Here is a 9,415-nt window from a genome sequence, read left to right on the forward strand (position 1 = left end):
GCAGAAAATCTGTGTAGGGACAAAACAAAGAACTTACCTGTTCTGCAAAATAATAGACATGGTTTTCCTGACTGTAGATAATGATGCCTATGTTTCCTTTTAGATGTTCTTGTACCTTGAATATTGTACTGTCCTTGAAAATTACAACTTTTTATTCTTTATTTTAAGGTTTTATTTATTTATTAATGAGAGACACAGAGAGAAGGCAGAGACATAGGCAGAGGGAGAAGCAGGCTCCTCACAGGGAACGTGATATGAGACTCCATCCCGGGACTCCAGGATCACGCCCTGGGCCGAAGGCCGACACTCAACCGCTGAGCCACTCAGGTGTCCTCAGCTTTTTATTCTTGATGAATGTATGTATTGATGCAAATCTTTACCAATAACAGTTGGATTCTAAATGGCAGAACCCATCCTTAATTGTAACTCTGAACACTCAGTGCATATCCTTTCATTTTCTTGATTAATACTATTATGCATGGGAGCCTCTTGGCCTTATGCAATAAAGGCACACATACACAGAAGTATAGATTTTTATGAACAATTGATAGTATATATTTTTTCTAATTTCATAATCTTTGTGCAAAGGCCTAACTACTAAAAATTACTATAATTTTGTGTAATTATATTTAGTAAATTAAACAGAATTATCAGTAATCTTCAAAATTTCAGCCTAACAATCCATTCAGCCAAATGGAAATATTAACTTTTACTAGCAGAATGACTTATATGTTTAGCCTTACCTTATTTCTGAAATTATATCTAATCTAATCAAATAATGTTAAAATGCATAGTATATATCTATTTAGTCTAATATATGATGTATATATGTATATAACTTAACACTAAATTTAAAAAGAGATTTTTTGAAGCCACAATGCAATAAAATAATACATATCTTTAAAATGCTATTAAATAGAAAGTCTTAGGTTTTTTTTTTTTTTTTAATATTTTTTTCTTTATTTATTTATGATAGTCACACAGAGAGAGAGAGAGAGGCAGAGAGAGAGGCAGAGACACAGGCAGAGGGAAAAGCAGGCTCCATGAAGGGAGCCCGACGTGGGATTCGATCCCGGGTCTCCAGGATCACGCCCTGGGCCAAAGGCAGGCGCCAAACCACTGCGCCACCCAGGGATCCCGAAAGTCTTAGGTTTTAATTCATAGACTGTGGTAAACATTACGCTAACACATTTTCCCATATCACATATCATTTTCCCATAACACATATCAATTGTTGATATGCTAATTTAAATATGTCTAGAATACATTCTTTTTTTTTTTTTTTTAGAATACATTCTTTATCCTTAGGCAATACATTCCTTGAGGGCAAATCTGTCTTAATTCAAATATTATTAGAATAATTTACATTAAGAAGAGTACTGGTCAAAAGAGTAATTAATTAGTATAGGTATAGTTCGCTCAGGGAACTAATGTTGAGATAAGTAGAAATCACAGAAAAAAGTGAGATACAAATTGTCACATTCATTCCAATGTTTCTGACTTCTAATTTTCAATGTGCATTTATCAATATTTAACACTTGAAGGTACAATTCATTTATTCAACTTACATTTCCTGAAAGCAGAGCTCTAAAAGTGCACTATTTTAGTGAAGGTGATTAGAGAGATCCATTTTTTTTCCCTTTCTTGTTCTGTTAATGTTGGGTTTAGAGGGTTCTTTTTTAAAAAATAAATTTATTTTTTATTGGTGTTCAATTGCCAACATATAAAAAAAAATTTTTAGAGAAGATCCCTCTGACAAAATGACATTGAACAAAGACCTGAATGAAATAAGAAAAGAACCATGCAGATATCTGGGTAGAGGGCTCCTGGTAGAGGGAATACCAAGGAAAAAGGTCATCAGGTGGGACAGTGTTAGACATGTTTGGCTTTTAGCAAAGCCTAATGACTCACGTGCTATAATATATTGCCTTTTGAATCTTTATTCATCTAGTTATTATTGTCTGATGTACATATTACTATTTTAGATAGTATTTAGCTATCATATGATACAGTTTGTTTACTTTTACAGTGGAAAACAAAACAAAATGTTTAAACTTTTAAAAACATTGTTGACTTTTAAAAGCCTTGATGACAATTTTTAAATGGTATTTGAATATTATATTGTTATTAAATTAACTTTTATATATGATGTTTGCTGGCATTTCATAAGTTTAAGTTGACAGTTTTAGCTCCTAATAAACTATATAACATTCTCAGATACTGTTCCTACAACATGCTGGACCTTTGACTTTTAGGTATGGTGATTATTACATATGCTATGTATTTCAGCTTGATTTCTTGGTCTCCTTCCATCCATCTGAGAAGATTATGATAAGCTAGCTAGTGAAGCTAGTGAATCTTCATCCTGGAACCTGGAATTAGAAGTAAAAGGAACAAATTTGAACTTGACCTAAAGCCTGGAGCAAAGACTGGCTCAGCCAGTATACAGATGAATGAGAAGTAATTGATTATTGATTTAAATTTATTTTTATGACATCAAGTATATAATATAACCATATATTAATATAATAATTATATGTATTATATGTATATATTATATAATTATATATGTATATATACAAATATATATATGTGTGTGTGTGTGTGTGTGTGTGTGTATAAAGCTATCTCAGCAAAACACAGCTCAGCCTTATGGACCAGAAACAATGGATATAGAAGAAATCCAGTGATCTAGTAGCAATTGGGGGGAATTGGCTTTTTATCATCCTTTGGGCAATAAGTCTTATTTTCTACTCCCTTGACACCCCACAATCATGACTCTGCTTTTTAACCTCAATTCTCTTACTTTGTCCCTATTTTGTCACTTCCTCTCTAAGTATCCTCCATTCAATTTTCCCAAGAGCTTAAGATTTGATTGGGTCAGTCACTTACTATACAATATGAAATATCATTTCTCTCTCTCTGTTGAGCCTATTGTTGGCTGTCTTTGCCTAGATGTTGATTCCTTCTCTAATTCATTTTCCTCATGATAAGAGTGTCGTATCAGATGAAACATAGCATGCTTCCTAGACATACTGACAATACAGTTTGAAACGATCCAGAAAAAGAGGAACTTCAGGATCCAGGTAAGAGAGACACCTTCCCCAGTCTGACAGAAAAGGAGAACTCCACAGAAAATAAGCAAGTGTGTCCTGAATTTCCTTAATATAAAACACTCTCTCATACTTAAAAGATCTGTTGAGGTTATTCTCTTTGCTGGGAATGCCTTTCTTCTCTTCTCTAATCGTTGCCTAGGATTCCACAGTTGATTCTTGTTATTCATAGTAGTCGTATTCTATAATGTCTCTGCAAACACCGGATTAGTAAATACTGAACAGTTGCTCTGAGGGGAAATGCAAATTTAGTTCCCTGTGAGCCTTGGGTCACAACATTTTCACCAACTAATCAATACATAACCTTGTTTTATTTGTGTTTCTGTTTAAATACTTTATTTAATATACTTACAACAAACAGGACTATAACTTTCCCTGAATGAAACTAATCAAAATACATAGTTTTCTCCTGAAGCACATCAAAGCCTTCTTGCACTTCAGTACACTAGAAAACACTTCAACATTTGCCTGGGGGGCCATTTTAAACAGTGAAATCACCAACAAAAAAAGCACAAAATGTAGAAATTGTGGCTCTAAATAGACTGTGAAAAAGAAACTTGTTTACAATGTGAAAGCTGCAACTAGAAGGTAGAGCATCACCTTCTTTGACCTTGGCTGGGAAAATGGGTGCCAGGCATGTCACATTTTTGTCACTCTATACATGTTCTTAAATGACAAAAAATCATCATTTTTAATTTTGGGATTACAAATAGATTTTAGTGAGTAGGCAGTTTACAAATATCAAATTAGCAAATAATGAGGATCAACTTCTCTTCATGACTTCCACTCATTCTTCCCCGATTCTCTGCTTCTTGCTCTTCTTTCAGCCCCTTGTCAAATTAGCGAGTCTTTCCTATATGTGTCACAGCACCTCACTCATATCTCTTAGAATAACTCTTAACTTGCTATATGATTAGTCTCCTTTTTCTGAAAATCTACAGTCATCACTTTGAAAGCATAGATCAAAGATAAATAATTTTGATATTCCCATAGCATACTCACGTATTCACATAGTACATATTCATTTAACATCTGTGAGGGAAGGGAAGCTAAGAGGGAGGGAGAGACAGGGAAGAAGCTAGGATGGGAAATGAGTAGTTCATTCTTCACAAGCCCAGCTCTTCATGATACACAGCATTCTCAGTTAATCTTTGTGTTTTACTGCTATATGTGCCCTCCAAGAGTTCATTTTAATTCTTTATTTCATTTTTCCATATTTAAAATAAGAAAAAAATAATAATTTTTCTTATTTTTCAGAAATGTCTAAAGATATTCAAGAGGAAAATAAAATTATTTTGAGCTCACTGGAAGGTCTTATCTAAATTTGGAGCCAGTGATACTGTTAGTGTTATAATTATTTTTGTCAGGGAACTTAAGGGACTATATAAATAAAATCTTCTGAAGTTGTTCATTCTGCTTGAAATGTAATAGAATATAATGAAAACTTTTCGCTTGTAAGCAGAATGTTTTACAAAATGAATCTTCTTGGATTGGGATGGAAAAGAAAAATAAAACAAGCTTTGATATTATGTCCTGGCACATAGGCAGCCCACCACTGGCACCATGCCGTGCACCCTTACTGAACACAGAGGCAAGTGGTTTGGTTTGGTTTGGTTCTCTGGACTGAATTGTACTGTGCCCTTCTGAGGCTTCCTCCCTGAGATATAGAACTTTATGCAAGATTTAAATATGTATGCAGAGTATCAAACTACTTCTGTCTCTTTATTTTTTGTTTTAGTAGGCTAGAATAAGATTAGTAAAAGCCCCTGCTGTTCAACTGTATCCTAATAAGATTACAAAAAGGGGAAATGAACCAAAAAGTGGTTCAAAAAAGTGATAGCCTATGGATAAATGGGTAACAAAAGGTTTATCTTCATTTATTTAAGACTCGCTTCCTATACCATCCATAGATATTTCTCTCAATTTTATGGAAGGGATTCAAGTCATGATTATATAAAGGCACAATCAAGCTTACTTTCCTTATTAAAATAGGTGATTGTTTTTAGTACAAATATTTAAAAAAGAACACTTGAAGAAGAAAAGTCATATTATCTCACATATATCATACCTTTAGGGTTTACATGATTGATGTAAAATAGGAGAGACATTAAATGTTTGAAATTACTTCAACAATAGGGCTGATTTGCACGTTAGAGTAAATACTATAATTATGATGAAGAATAGAAAACATTATCTTCCACATTTTCAAGGACACAAAGCAATTAAATAAGTTACTTCTTTCAAAACAAGTTATTAAAATAAAGCAGTCCACCAGTCAACACAAAGGAATAAACGTTCAGTTTTCACACCATTCTAGATACTTATAGATATTAGGGCTGTGCTATATTTAGCCCCGTTTATTTTAAAATACTGGCTACCTAATAATTATCAGATATGTGACTATTTTATTTCAAGTTACTTGTGTATATGTTGTTTACTTATATGGGGTTTTATAGACTTAAGACGGTTATGCCCAAATATGTATGAAGATCATGACTTAAAGTCAGTAAAAGTAATCATAATTTCCCTCTGACTATATTGCCTTGACTATTTGAATAGCACACAAGACTAATCTTGTTTTGAAACTTTTTCCTCAAATTTAGAGTTCCTATTATGTACTGTTAGATTAAAAAAAAGCCGAAATATAATATCTTAAAGTAATGACATTTATTTTGCTTAAGAATCTGCAATTTGAACAGGCTTCCAGAGAAACAGCTCATTTTTGTTCCACTTGTCATTAGAGGCTCAGAGACTGAGGGTTGGACTCATTAGAGGCTCACTTACTCACATTTCTGAAAGCTATTTATCAGCCAGAGTGCCACCAAAAAACCCACATCTTTCTTTGTACCACATGGCTTCTTCACAGCATGGTGGCTAGGATCCAAGGGGGAGCCTCACAAGAGAAAGATAACTATGTGGTAGCTGTATAGTCTTTTATGACCTATCCTTAAAAGTCATAAAGTGCCATTTCTGCTGTAGTTTACTTATTAGAAGCAAGTTACAAAGCCTAACCCATATTTAAGGGGAGAGGAAGTAGGCTTTATATTACAAGAACATGTTAGGGGGTGTACAAATGAATGTAGCCATGTTTGGAAAAAATAATTTGCCACAGTCTCTCTAGCTTCAATAAGTACTGATCTATCCTAATTTTGCCTGTCCATATTATGTTGTTGTGGCTATTTGCCTTATTTTTGATCATGCAGTAGGTAGAAGGAAATTCATCTTGTTCCAATTACTCTGGGTGAGAAGAAACTTTTTCCCTGGGAAACTGATGATAAAACTATTTGTTGTCTATCACCTAATAAAGCTACATCTTCTAAGTGGTCATACTCAGTTGTAGAAAACTATTATATATTTTTGGAAATTCAATATTTCTTTCATTCATTTCTAATGTCTGAATAACATTATTTATTATAAAAAATAAAGGACATAAAAATTAAATTCAGTAATAATAAAGTCACATTCCCAGGATTGTTAAGTAGATAAATCATTATTCTCTGTAAATCAGTCTTTAGTTTGCACTTTTTTAAAGAGGTTTACGTAGGTGCCTTTTGAGGCTGATGATGAAATAACTTTGATGCTAAAATTATTTTCAAAGGAATATTTCACACTAGCAATCTCTGTTGTTTCTCGTCACCTGTAGCTGTGGCAAAAGACTGCTTCCATATAAATGAATGAGAGAAGGCATCATAAAAGATTTATTTCTGCTGCCCCATTTTTCTTATTTATTTCTAACACTCTGCCCATTTACCATGAGCTTCCTCACATTTCAGAAACAGCTAGTCGTCTTTGAGAACAAATTGTGCTATTTACTTCTGTCCTTAGAGAAAACGAATGGTTTAGTGGGTGAGATGTCCAGAACAATAAGGAAAACTTGTGTTATGTATTCCCAACAGAAGAAATAGATCTTCCGTAAATAACTCCCAGCACAATCATGGCAGGTCTCAGCACTGTACAGAGTTATAGATATTTTTTCTTTATACAACTTTAAAGCCTTTCAAAAGAAAAAGCAACAGAATGCTGTCATGCAGATGCATAGACTTATCCCAAAGTTATGCAAACAGAATATTCAAAATGACAAAAGTGTTTTAGTTATATTTCTATATAATTTAGTACACACACATTGATTTTCAACTTCAATGACAGAAAATATTTTAAATGTATAAAGTATAAATCAAAGTGAATTAATTATAAAGTTTAATAAATTAGTCTATTATTTCAGACAGAAAGAAGAGCTGGTTTTTAACATTTACTGAATCTATACCACCAGCCTGACTTATTTCATAGACATTTACATACTTATAAAAATTTAATTATTACAGTTATTTTTATGTGACAGGTATTTTTATTCTCATTACCCAGATGAGAAAATTTAAGTTGATAGAAGGTAAGCAGCTTCCCTCAATCCCCTAAAAAGGAAGTAAGGAAATTATTATTCCCAGCAAATGACTTTAATTTATAATTGGTGTGGTTAAGAGGTCAAGTGACATCTGTTGGTACAGTGTGGGAATCTCAAGATCACCTTGACATCTGACACCAATTGCAATTTTCAAGGTCCTCCAAATCACTTTTATGTTCAATAATTTCCTAGAAAGACTCAGGGAACTCAGGAAAGGTATTTTTACTTATTGTTAGGGCTTATGGTAATTAAAGGATACACATTAAAATCAGGAGTCCATAAGGCAGGGTCCAGGAGACACCAAGGCATAGAACTTCCAATTGCTCTCTCCCAGTGGAGGAGTGCAGACAGCATCTATTTCTCCCAGCAATAGATGTGCAGCAATATGCATGAAGTATTGTCAACCAAGAAAACTCATCTGAACTATGGGAAGCAGAACTTTTACTGGGGCTTAATCATATAGACATTATTGATCCCCAGCATGACTGACCTTAGTCTCCAACCCTTGCAGATGTTGAACTGATACTGAATTGTCCAAGGTCCCCACTGCACTGTTAGCATAGATAATAAGACATGGTCAAAGGCCACCAGGTGAACAAAGACACTATTATCAGACAGGACATTCCAAGAACTTTGAAATTATCTTCTAGAAGCCAAGCACAAAGGCTAAAGTTCAAGTTATTCCTTTGCTTCAGTTATCCTAAAATTAAGTAATGAGTGGAAGTATAGTCAGTATCTGTATCTTACTGATTAAGCAATAACCACAAAGCTTTATAAATTTTCAAAATGGAAAAAAATATAAAATAAAAAATAAAATCTCCAAATGGCATAGTTTGGCTGTATTTTTGTTTTGAATTAAAAAAGGATCTATTGCACAATATCACTTCTCAATTTACCAAAGATTATTTCTGAAACTCAATTTTGTCTTAAATTGTATAGCAGGAGAAAGGATTTGTATCAATTCTGCTATGCAACTATTTGCTTAATACAGTTCCTAACTTTCCCAAAACTTTATTTGAAAGTTGAGTTCATATATTTTAGTTGAATTTATTATTATGGGAGAACAACTTCTAGTAGAACTAATAAATATATAAAAAATTCTCTGTGACATTCTACAATGATGTTTTCAGATCCATTTTTAGTTATAAGATCAAATTTAGAATATAGTCCTGACTGACTCACCTGTTTTATCCTACAGAAATACCATGTCAGCAAAAACTTCCTCTTCATCATTATACACTGATCTATTACTGTGAATGCTTGTCCATGTTTCAAATAAAGTGAACGCTTGGGTGTAATGGATCTAATTACATAGAACATGTTTTGGCTAAAGAAATCTAGTTTGCAAGAATGATCAAGTGTTTATAGGTAAACAGTGCTTGAAAATTTCCACTCTGAAGTGCTTTGGTAGAGAATTAAGTCACAATGGCATAAAATTGCACTTTTATTCATTTTTTAATTGTTTCTATCTCATTAAATTAATTGTTATTAAATTAATGTTCAATAAGAAATATTAAATGAAGTTGTAAAACTAAGGCAGTACACATGTATTCCTATTCATGTACATAAGATTATTTCTGACATAAGATTTCTTATTTTATGGTGGAGCTATTAGTTTTTAAATCCCAAACTAGTTTCTTTTATACCTATCTCCTTTCTGGTTACTCAGCAATAGAATTTGTTGTATACCTATTTATTTGAATTGTGAAGAAAGCAATTATTTAGGAGATTTCTGGGCTGAATGGAGATAAACCTTGCTGTTGCCAATGTCAGATTACATCAAGTTATTCAGCATCATATAGTTTACAAGAATAATGGATCTTGATTCATTTTGACAATATGTCTGGTCTGAATATAATCTGGAATGTGTGTCATGCTGCCTCTCAAATTTAATGGAACACCT

At 33.0% G+C, this 9,415-nt stretch overlaps 1 long non-coding RNA gene across 5 annotated transcripts in view; it reads right to left on the minus strand.

Annotated features, from left to right (window-relative positions):
* LOC144302248 (uncharacterized) overlaps window positions 1-6,003 on the minus strand; it is a 69,185-nt gene extending 63,182 nt beyond the window's left edge. For 4 of the 5 annotated variants that reach the window (XR_013369085.1, XR_013369081.1, XR_013369083.1 and 1 more), the window contains exons 1-2: window positions 5,902-6,003; window positions 1,569-2,372 (exon numbers count right to left, since the gene is read on the minus strand). This is a non-coding gene — a long non-coding RNA (uncharacterized LOC144302248). The remainder of the gene's footprint in view (window positions 1-1,568; window positions 2,373-5,901) is intronic. The other variant, XR_013369084.1, reaches the window with a different exon arrangement.
* Window positions 6,004-9,415: the final 3,412 nt, after the last annotated feature.

The sequence above is a fragment of the Canis aureus genome, chromosome 31, assembly GCF_053574225.1.
Source record: "Canis aureus isolate CA01 chromosome 31, VMU_Caureus_v.1.0, whole genome shotgun sequence".
NCBI classification, from domain to species: Eukaryota; Metazoa; Chordata; class Mammalia; order Carnivora; family Canidae; genus Canis; species Canis aureus.